The sequence below is a fragment of the Nicotiana tomentosiformis genome, chromosome 11 (assembly GCF_000390325.3).
Source record: "Nicotiana tomentosiformis chromosome 11, ASM39032v3, whole genome shotgun sequence".
In the NCBI taxonomy this organism is placed as follows: domain Eukaryota; kingdom Viridiplantae; phylum Streptophyta; class Magnoliopsida; order Solanales; family Solanaceae; genus Nicotiana; species Nicotiana tomentosiformis.
In genome coordinates, this window is record NC_090822.1 from 92,375,432 (window position 1) to 92,383,318 (window position 7,887).

Below are 7,887 nucleotides of genomic sequence, written 5' to 3' on the forward strand. Positions count from 1 at the left end.
TATTATCATTTCAGAGCATTTGGGAGAAATTTGCCTTACTATTGCAAGGATGGGTGTGCACTTGGCAGAGTTTTCGGAGTGTTCTATAACCAGTATTAACCTGAGCTTATGAAGTATTAAGTTGATTTGCGGTGCAGGATCGGGGCAACTATGAAGTTACAGTACTATGGATCACCGACGATGTGTTTTATGGCTTCGAGCTAAGTGGAAGAGTCTACAATCGACGATCGGATTGTAGGATCATAAGTTGTATCAATTTCCAGGCTGAGGGATTGCCTGGTTTTTTCTTTGAATAGTCATGTGCTGGTGAAGCGCGGGTTGCTCGGTGCGTATTGGCTATGTATTGGTGATCAGAGTAAGGTGAAAGGCTAATGAGAAAATTTTGATGAGTTCCAGATCATATGTGGCATCTAAGGACTCTTGAATTTGTGTGTAGATAGGGCTTGAGATCGGTAGTGAATGGTGATCGGATCTGTGGTATTTCTACATCGAGAATGATTCTACATAGCAATATTAGAGAGATGCAGGAAACGACTTCGGATTCGCAGAAGGTTCCTTCAGAGCGAGCATATCAGATTGAGTTACTTTTGGGTTGGCAGTCTGCGTGACTCGGTTGGGTTAGATGATATCCGTTATGATGACTTGATTATATTTTAAGGAGTTCCAAAGAATTCACCATGGTTATGGCCACGACCCGGAGTTGATGTTTTCTACAGGTATAAAAGGTATATTGTGTGTGGTGATGTCCTCTTGTACTAGGTTAAATGGAAGTTATCGGTTGATGAGGTGTTCATCCTATTTCTGATTCAGAGTTGATTATGAGATTTTCGTACCTTTCTCGAGTTAGCATGATAGTTGTGGTTCGTCGTGTGGGGTTAAAAGTTGCGAGCACAAGATTGTGGTTTAGTTTCGAAGGGAAGGTCAAGAGTTGTAGATGGCATGGATGATTTCAGGTGTTTAAGAAAGTATTGGCACTATTGGGTATCGCTTGGGAAGGGTGTGCATTTCAGAAGGCACCTTGTATTTTGACTTGCATGTGCTTGACTAGTATTATGATAATCACTTGGTTTTGGGCTGCTAAGGTTCATGTTTTGCTACATGGAGCAAAAGATTTTTGTGGGTATCCTCCGCGAGATGATTGTGCATGAGTGATGTGTTGGCCAATTGAGTAGTAGAGTTAGGATCGAATATGGTGATTTCGTTATTCTAGAGATTTAAAAATTGGACGTTCTCGCTGGTAGACTATTTCTTGGTTATGAATTGTGAAGATATGTTAAGAATTGGATTACTGATGATATGTGTTATGGATAGGTTGTGGACTTTTGGAAGGTTATTTACCTGTTTTGGAGACGATTGGAATTTGGCTTGGGGCTATTTGTTGGCCTAATGAGAATGTGTATTTTATATCGGATCGGATTTGCTTGCTCTTATGCAATTATTACTACATGTATATCATCGGGAAGAATGGATGTTATTCGCCATGATCTATGTTGTGTGTTTCTCTTTTATGCTATGACGGGTTGTGAGGATTACATGATTATTCGCACGCATATTGTAATTTCGTTTAGACCTTATGGCATTATGGGCGAGATGAACCTCGTGATGTTGATTTGCTTATTGCACCATAGTTGTGCTTGTCTTTTTAAGTATTGCTTGTTGCACCATAGTTGTGCTTGTCTTTCTAAGTATTGCCTATTGCCTAATCATCTTTCCACAGTTATATTTGTGCAGTCTATCGTGCTTGATGTTGACACATATGTGATTAGTGAGCTCGAGCATTATGGCATGATGGGTATCCCTATATGGATTGATATGATTGGATTGGATTGCGCGTCGCAATGGTAGTGTATGGGATCGGGTTGCACGCCACAACAGTACAGTAATGAGATGTAATTCCTTATGCTTATTTTGTGTGTTTTGCTTTTACTTTATGGAAAATAGTTCATAAGAAGATGTTAATATTACCCCGCATGCTTAACTTGCTTGGTAGCCTTCTTATTTAACCTTCTTACTGTTATCGTCATATCTGAATTATTACTTGTTTGGTGTACGGATAGCGTAGTGTGGGGCTCTATATGGCTTTTGGTGTGGCTTGTCGATTGGGTTGCTTGTTGTCATGACCCCAATTTTTCATCTTAGGATGTCGTGATGACATCTAGTCTCTAAAATTAGGTAAGCCTAATATTTAATAATAGCTTAATAGAAATAACCAAATTGAGATACTAAAATAAAACCGATAAGTTCATATTAATTCCCAAATAGAATACCAACATAATTCCCAAAACTAGTGAAACTGAGTCATAAGAATACTCTAAAGCCTCTACTACAACACGGTCTGCTAAGGGAGATTACAGTAATATATATATATATATATATATATATATATATATATATATATATATATATTTGATTAACTTAAGTCCGGTTACGTGGCATGCCTCAATGCACGGGGATTGCCTTTTTCTTTTCTCTCAATTGTTTTTGTGCTTCCTCCTATTTTTTCCCTTTTATATTTGAAAAAGTCAACGGTTAAATTATTTGGGAAACCCAAACGTTTCCTCTTATAATGGTTTCCAACCGTTTCTAACAAACCCTTTATTCTGCTGCTACTCTCTCTTCCATGGGAAAAAAATTATTACTCTTTCCTTTCTTTGCAATTTGGACAACCCTAGCCAATGTTAAAATTGCATCACATGTGGTGATCTGAATTGAGATCCAATAGATGCCATTCAAGTTGGTAATTTAAGCGACAAAAAGGGCTGGTAAATATTTTTGCTTTTTTTAAAATATATCAAAAACTGAAAGTGTATTTTTCAGATTGTTCTTCATTTTTTTTAATTGAAAAAATAATTTTTGATTGTGATTTCAGTAGATGTTGTCACGACAGTTTCAAGCTTTTCGTCACCTGGCCTCACTGTTTTGGTGCTTCAATCACAAAGGACAAAAGAGAAGTATTTTTTTCAGTAAAAGATCAACCACTATTATCATTATTTGGTAATGTTTTCCTTATCCCCTTTCTCTTGTAAGTTAATTTTTGCACCAAGATCTATTTCTATTTAATTACTGTGTCTACTGCCCGAATTTGCTTCACTTAGATACTAACGTAAACTTGCGAGTAATAGTAGCTATTTTAATGATACATATTTTATCGTTCCCACCCGATGTTTATATCAACGCAAAGAACATCTAATATGTTTCTTTACATAATCTGTTAGCGCTTACTTATATTCGATCAAAATGAATTTTTAGATGGAAAGTAGACAAATGCATATTAATTTTGCTAATTCTTTTGCCGATCTTATTTTATTTGATTTTTGTGATAAATGACAAATGGTGTTGATTTTGTGACAGACAAATAGTGTTGATTTGTGACAAAGTTTAACATTGGAAGCACAAGGTAGACTGGTGGTAGTGATGGTGGCTCTATCCCTACTTCTTCCATTGAGGTTTGTCATTTGGGTAATTTCATAATAAATGATATTTCTGTATTTTCTACTTTTCTTGAATTTATTGGTTGATACTTTTTGGTAGGATTGTATAAGGATCATGTTTTATTTAGGATACCCATTAGAAATAAGCCTTCTGGAGTGTTTTACCTTTCTGAGCAGCTTAATTTTGATAATAATGATTGAAAAACCTGAAACTTTACTTTAAGTGCAGTAAATTGGTTGATATGTCGTTTGTACTACTCAAATGGAAATACATTCTCCGCTTATTTATCATCATTTAAAATCTTTCAAGGATCTATTTATCTTTCTTCTTAATTATTTTGCCTTTGTTCTATTTTCTAGATATATTAATTTATTATTTAAAAGAAAAAAACTAATTTGATATATGTCTTCTGTATACGTGTCCAATTTAATAAGTAACCTCTACATGTGATCCTTCCTCCATTTAAACTCATTATTTCATAACTTAATTACTTCCATATTTATCCGTTTTGATTGCTCATTATTTTGATTCGCTTCTAATGTGTTCCTTTATTGTTCAAGTCTACTGCTTGACTTTTGAGATTTTGGTTCTCATATCCGCGCTTCAAAAGATTTATTTTTTGGATTGACATTGCTGCATTCATTGATATGGATTTAGAAGTTTCACTTTTTTATCACTTTTTAACATGATCAAAGGGCCATGAGCCCATGAGAGTCTCGTAAGGTTTAATTGATACAACCTTTTGTTTTCCTTATTGGTTGGTATGTATATATTTTGCTGCTTCCTGCATTTCTTTGTTAGTTTACACCAGCCAATCATTACAAATTTGTGAATGGATATTTTCTAAGATCTCTACACAGAGTTTTTTGCTCTTTAGTTATCCTAATTATGAGTTTATGTTTTGATGTTAAACAATAATTTAGATTTCATCTTTGGTATGACTTTGCGTTTATCTGATTTTCTTTTTGGTTGTTTATTTTTTGTATTTATAGTTTAAGTTGCGTAACTGTGTAGGAATGTGTGTTTTATGCACATTAGAATTGGATATATTCATCATTATGCTATTCAAATTTGGACCAAATTTTTGCACTTCAATTGGTGTTTTATCTCATGTGTCTCTGTATTAAATTTCTTCTTTTTCACTTTTTATATCAGGTTTTGAGAGAGTATGAGTCGCTAGGGGTACTCCGGTGAAATGTTTTACTCTTTGTCATTTTTCATTCCATTTGGATTTCACAGTGTTCGTCTTCAAATTAGATATTTGGTTTTGGCAAGGTATGAGTTTAAGCATATGGATTTGGGTGAAACTTTTATATCTTCTTCTTCTTCTTCTTCTTCCTCCTAACCATTTGGATGTCACAATATTTTTTTGAGAGTGATTTGTAAGAGACAAAGATTGAAAAAAGGAAAACTGAGATAATTATGTTACGTTGTATGATTGTTGAAAAGATAGAAAGCACAATCAATAAGAATTATCACTCTCTTCACCTTTCCTTCTTAAGGTAATAATCTAAATAATGACTAACTATAAAAAAAAATTGGATAAAGAAAGGACAAATGAAAGAAAGATATGAAGTGGCGGGGAGGGGAGAGGGGGTGGGTGCAAAAGGATCCAAATAAGGTTTCAAAGACAATAGATTGGATACTTAAAGTGAAAAAATACGTAGGTTTCTTATGATGTTTAGCAGTAGTACATAAGCCTTGATAGGAACGTAGCAAAACACATTTTTCAGTCTATTTCTCAAAACATTTCACTAACATCAAATAACCAATAATTTATTTATTATATCTTTTGGATTTGCATTGTATATGGTTTTATTCTCATCTCGGTGTATGTTTCCTCCCTTGGTATTTCGAGCTTATTTTGACAGTAGCGAGGACGGTGTTGATATCTCTATTTTTAGCCTATCAATTTAATAGCATGTAAGCTTTTTTTCTAATCATAGATATCATGGGTTGCATGTTAGTTTCCTCGAACATACTTTTAGATCTCTGTCGCTTATATAGCTCTCTACTTTGTTCGCAGCGAGTGAGAAAAATTATTAGTAGCTCCATTTCATGTTTAAGGTCTAGAAATTCAAATGATCATTTCATTGGTGCCTCGTCTAATGGGTTGGAGTTCAGACTTATATTGCTTCCATGCTAAAAGTGAGAGTTGAATCCAAAGGTTTAAAGGATTTCAAGGGATCAAAAAGCTCGAGTACCTTATAGCTCCATGATTCCTTGCTCTTTTCTTTTTGTTCAATATTGTACAATACTTGATAATTAATATTATTCAAGTATAAAAGGTAAACCTTTAATATTCTGACAAGATATTCCCTAAATTAGATGTGCTGATCGAGAACTCTTCATGTTACCTTCTCCATGTTTTATTAATCTTGAAGTTGAATGTTCTGCACTGAGTATTAAAGTAGAGAGGATCTCTTGGTTTTTTGCTTGATATTTCGTAACATAGAGCATATTTATATTGCAGTCTTACTTGGATGATGTTACTGCAACTTAGTAACGAAATAAGTACTCTTTTTATGCAGGGCAACAACTGAACATTCAAATAATTACCCTCAAAGCAATAACAAACTGTGAGACACTCGAGAAATGGGAAATAGTCGTGTAGTAAATATTACAAAGACCATAAACAGCTTACAAAAAGTCTAACAAGAAATAATGAAGTCTTGTAACTTTTGTTGAAAGAAAATGCATATATTACCATTGAAACAAACTTAAATTATCAAGTTAGTACTAAAGTGAGGAAGATGTTGCGAGAAAAGCTTATAATCATCACATAATCCAAGCAAATATGTATCATTATTTTTTTGATCAGTGATTGTATATTATTCTTTAGTTAACATGCCCAGAAAGAATATGCAGTTTCATGATTTCTATATAAACTCAACATTGAACTCATATGGCAAAAGGTGAATTTTGTTGCTCTTATATTCATTTCAAATGCATTACCTCCAATTGTCACTTTTATTACAAAGATGTTGAGAGATCAAAGCATTTAGTAGGCCTTCTAACGCACTAAAATATCTTTTATGCTACACTTGATTCTTCAGTGTGTATTTCCTCAGATGATATGTTAGTGACTAATTTAATTTTCAAAGTCACAATTTTAGTTGTAGTTTCAAGTGGATGTTCAATTGGTTTAACGATAGTTGTCTTTATCATTCTGCTGAAAAATTTATATCTTCAATCTCCACTGTTAAAGGTAAATGATATATTTCAAAATTTAAAAAGGTATTTTACTATCGCGCGAAGCGCGGACAAATTATCTAGTGAGAAGATAAAGGAAGGTGACTTTGAGGCTTGCGAACTTCGGACAGATATACCTTGAAGTCTTCTGTTACAACGGAATGATCACTAGCGCCCGACACGAGCAGATATACCTGGATCTGCACAAAAATGTGCAGAAACGTACTATGAGTACACCACAATGATACCCAGTAAGTATCAAGCCTAACCTCGATAAAGTAGTGACGATGCCAGGTCAAGAAACCTACTAGGATAAAAGAAACTGAACAAGATATGGTACAGTCAAACAATGTAGAATGAAGAAATAAATGACAAATAAGTAGTTCATTAATGAAAGCTAGCAACGGTATCTAAAGCAATAAAGGTAACAAGGGATGAATACATGTTAAGAACATCAAGAAATCAATGCGGACAAATACAGGTAAAACAAATAAGGAAATAACAAAACTTGTTCAACCAACAAGCCTTTTTAACATAGAGTGTGCAACAAAAATCACAATCGAGGTACCGCCTCGATTCCACATTTCACAATTTCAATCACAATCTTTCCTTATTTCACCGCGTGAGCCTTATATTTAGTTTTGAAAATTATTTTTTTCGAAATAGCTACACGGGTTTTAGTCCACCTTATCTCACCGCATGGCTTCAAGTAGTTCCCCTACTAGCAACACACGTATCAAGCCTACCTTATCTTATCGCATGTGTATCAATCCCTAGTCTTATATCACCGTATGTGTATCAATATCACAACACGATCACAACTCGTACCGCAAGTGCCCATATGCTACAACTTGCCAAAAAGTCAACAATATCAATGTTTTCATAATAATTAGCCCATGGCTCAATCACAATGTGTACAACAATCTCAACAATAACAATACGAATGAAAATTTTCTCAACAAGGAAAAGTATCTCAACAATTAACAACTTCACCACAATATGATAATGGCTTTTACAACTTCAACACCAATAACTCAACAAGGAGATATTTAATGAAATAACAACTTCAAGTAAAAGTAATTCAACAATTAAAGAGGTAACAAGACAATAAAGAAGGCAATAACTTCAATTAAAGCATATAAGAGCAAAATAACAAGTAAGAGGTAGAACAAGTGTTAACAACATCAAATAAAATATGTAAGTGTAGATTAACACATGTAAGAGTAGACTCAATACCAATATAGCCCGTGTACACACTCGTCA

The 7,887-nt window shown here is 34.1% G+C and overlaps 1 long non-coding RNA gene across 3 annotated transcripts; it reads left to right on the forward strand.

Annotated features, from left to right (window-relative positions):
* The first annotated feature begins 2,460 nt into the window (after positions 1 to 2,460).
* On the forward strand, positions 2,461 to 6,336 carry LOC104099265 (uncharacterized). 3 transcript variants are annotated; one of them, XR_011412305.1, is made up of 5 exons: positions 2,461 to 2,762; positions 2,870 to 2,994; positions 3,352 to 3,446; positions 4,588 to 5,355; positions 5,459 to 5,830. It is a non-coding gene; the product is annotated as an uncharacterized lncRNA (long non-coding RNA). The 3 variants fall into 3 exon arrangements; XR_011412306.1 differs by lacking the exon at positions 5,459 to 5,830 and adding an exon at positions 5,964 to 6,336 and having other exon boundaries at positions 2,484 to 2,762; positions 4,588 to 4,707; XR_686964.4 differs by having other exon boundaries at positions 2,486 to 2,762; positions 4,588 to 4,707.
* The last annotated feature ends 1,551 nt before the right edge of the window (positions 6,337 to 7,887 follow it).